Source organism: Capra hircus, chromosome 9 (assembly GCF_001704415.2).
Source record: "Capra hircus breed San Clemente chromosome 9, ASM170441v1, whole genome shotgun sequence".
In the NCBI taxonomy this organism is placed as follows: domain Eukaryota; kingdom Metazoa; phylum Chordata; class Mammalia; order Artiodactyla; family Bovidae; genus Capra; species Capra hircus.
In genome coordinates, this window is record NC_030816.1 from 31299199 (window position 1) to 31302807 (window position 3609).

The following is a 3609-nucleotide window of genomic DNA, read 5'->3' on the forward strand; positions in this document are numbered from 1 at the left end:
ATGTCATTCCTTAACAAAACTTTTCTTTCCTCTAGGTGGATGAAACAAGCACTTTCTCTTACCTCTATAAATATGAAAAATTAGAAAAAGAAATAACTGAAAACTGTCATAATTTAGCATTGTGAAGTGAAGTCGCTCAGTTGTGTCCGACTCTTTGCAACCCCATGGACTGTAGCCTACCAGGCTCCTCTGTCCATGGTATTTTTCAGGCAAGAATACTGGAGTGGGTCGCCATTTCCTTCTCCAGGAGATCTTCCTCCCAGGGATTGAACCCGGGTCTCCTGCATTGTAGGCAGACGCTTTATCCTCTGAGCCACCAGGTACTATCAAATCATAGATGCATAAATTAATTGGGATAAAAACAGGGTTGTGGAACTCATTATGAGATTCATTTCTGATACAGTATATGTATTTAATCATTATCCACAAAATTTACAATATATTTACATTATGTTGACGAGCTTTATACTTGTGATCAACATAATACATACACCACCCAGAATAATTTTTGGGGGTCTATGTATCAGTTCTTTGTAAGATATTTAGGACACCAATTTGTGAACAGAAACACAAAACGGAGGTAGCCCTGGAACTGAGGGATGGCTTTGATTTTTTGGCGCAATTTGTGAGTCCCGGTCTCTCAGATCAACCTTGTGCCGCTCTGTGAGCTTGAATTTCCCTTCCTCTGCATCGAAGGTCTTACCTTCCTGGCGTCTGGGCTTTAAGAAGCTGCTTCTTCTTGAAATAAGCCTCAGGGAGATGCTTGGGATTTCCACACCACTCATCAGTTTTTGTGGAGGTGGTGATGACAAGTTTCTGGTGTGTTCTAACAGAGGAACTCGACTGAGGACCAGAGGTCCTGTCACGAGCAGCATGCTACTGCTCAGCTGCTTTAAGAAAACCACCGTCGTGCCTCTGCGGTACCCGGTGAGGATGCTTGGAATGGTGCTGGGAGTGACGCTAGCTCACAGCTTCCTCTCATCTGATGAAAGGGTTTTCTCCTGAGGCTCACCAGCTTTCAAGGTACATCTTCAGTGAAGCAGTATCCAGGTGTTTGGTGAAGCTTAGCCATTTGGATCCCATCATTTCTGTCACCCCCACCCAAACTAGTTTTGTGTAGTAGAAAGAAATTTCTCTTTAATTTCAATCTTAAATGTAGCTTATGATTACTTCCTCTTTTCCACGACTTTGCTGGAACACAAAGCAGATGGGAAAAGCTGCCAATTCCTCTGACTAGGATGGGGTTTTGGTTGTTGTGGGATTTCCCCTTTTGAGGTGTTTTGGGCTTGAGGTTACCCTTCTTAACCTTGCCCTGGCATCAGCCTTCTTGGCTTTATATTTCTTCTTATTATTATCCAGCTTCTCTGTGTTTTCATCTACCATCTTGCAAGATGGGCAAGAGGCAGAATAGTATTTTTTTTTTAACATAGAAAAACTTAAAAAAATTATCTCAATCTCTCTATCTCTGTCTTTATTTATATGGCTCTAACTTTATATATAGAACAGAAATATATATATGTATCTGTGTATACATATATATTTTTGTTGTTGTTTTAGTCATTAAATATGTCTGACACTTTTTTTGACCCCATGGTCTGTAGCCCTCTAGGCTCCTCTGTCCATGGGATTTTGCAGGCAAGAGTACTGGAGTGGGCTGCCATTTCTTTCTCCAGGGGATCTTCCTGACCCAGGGATCGAACCTGTATCTCTTGCATTGTCAGATGGATTCTTTACCATTGAGCCACCAGGGAAGCCTTTATTTATATAAAAAAATGATCAACATAATAAAATGTTCATAATAAACATTATAAAATATCAACAAAAAGACTTTGAACCAGAAAAAAATATAAGGATAACTCATTGCTGTCAGTATAATGGAAATATGAGTTTAAGGAGAAAGTGAATTGTCCTCAGAGACAGAAGAAGGAGTCCATGACTGTCTAGAGGAGTGGACTTGATTGGAATATAGGAGGTTTCTGGAAAAGAAGGGATTCGCCTTGGGAGGAGCAGAGATAAGAAAAGCCAGAGCTATGGGTGAGTGGTCTGGGGTGTGAGGGCTCCCTTTCTTTCTTTCTTTTTTTTTAACATTTATTTTTACTTATTTATTTTATCTGGCTGTGAAGGGTCTTAGTTGTGGCATGTGGGATCTAGATTCCTGATCAGGAATTAAATCTGAGCCCTCTTCACTGAGAACATGGAGTTTTAGCCAGTCAACCACCAAGGAAGTACTAGGGCTCCCGTTCTTGTCTAGACATGAATCTGCTTCTTGAGTTTTGAGGTAAAACTGCTTCCTTCAACTGATTGTCCTTTTCTGCCTCTCTTGCTTCTTCTCTCTTTCCTTCCTCCAACACCCCTTTCATCCCCTTCCTTCACTGACCACACAACAGGTCAAATGGGTATAGGATGGAGATAAGCATCAGGGAGTATGAGACAGAAAAACAACATGGTTATGTGCCCATGGATGTGGTTTTGTGGGGGTTCTTATTTAGGTGGGGGAGCTGAAAGGGATGGAGTGAGAAAGATGAGTGCATAGGTGAAGTCATATCATGTCTGTTGTTTTCCTGCCCTTGAAGCCCCAGGATGAGTTCCTGGCTGGAGAGGCTTGTGGGGCAGAGGGTGGGGAGAACAGCTGCTCTACCCCTTGGATAAGGCAAGTGGGGTAGCCATGATGGTCTCTGCCTCCTTCTAGAAGAGGTGGGAAGATTTTCTCTTTAGCAAAAGGAGTTTAAGTAGCAGAAAACCATCTGGACCAAGAGTCAGAGAGTTGGATTCAGGCCATGCACTGCCACTCGTTTCTGTGACCTTGGGAAAAGCATCTTGACTTTTGATGCCCAGTTTGTAAAGGGCAAAAATTGAATAAAGTGATCTGTGCATTTTCTCCCTACTCCAAAATTAGTGTTTGTGAGTTTTGAGAATTGGAAAGAGTTTACAAAAGCCTAGGAACTTTTGTTTTTCTTCATCATCCTTGATGAGAAAAATTACAGTGAACTTTCCAGTTCATTGTTTAATAAAAAAAGAGGAAAAAAGGAATCTTTTCTCTCTGCAAAACATCAAGATTTACTCTGCCCCCTAATAGTTGCCTGGGTAGAATTTTCCATCTTAGCACGAAACAGCTCGACCTGGTTTCAGCTAATCTCTGCACACCCCTAATTTAACAAGAGGAACTGGAAGAGTCAGACAGTGTGTGGGAAGACTGGAGAAAATAGGAAGGTATAGAAACCACTAGAGATGGAGATAAGTTAAACATTCTGGCAAATTATCATGGTGTATTGCTCATACTGAATGCTTAGGCAGTTGGGAAGGTAGTTAAAAGAATGGCTTTAAATGCTTCATCTAATTGCAAGCAGCTGTCGATTAGTGGAGCTTGACCAACTGTTTTTAATTCCACTCAGTAGTGATGAAGGGAATGAAATTTTTAAGGGAAACTGGCAGGGGCTGTGTGTGTGTGCATGAAGTCGCTTGCACTTTTTTTAGAGGTCAGAGAGTGCAGTAACTACTAAGAGATGCTCTTTGAAACCATGGCAGCCTTTCATGATAATGATTTTCCTAAATTTTACCAACATTTGTTGAACTTTTGGCTGGAGGCAAACTTCTCTGTTACCCAAATTC

General features: G+C 41.3%; 1 pseudogene; it reads right to left on the reverse strand.

The window, feature by feature from the left end:
* LOC102181500 lies at nucleotides 524-1383 on the reverse strand (annotated as a pseudogene).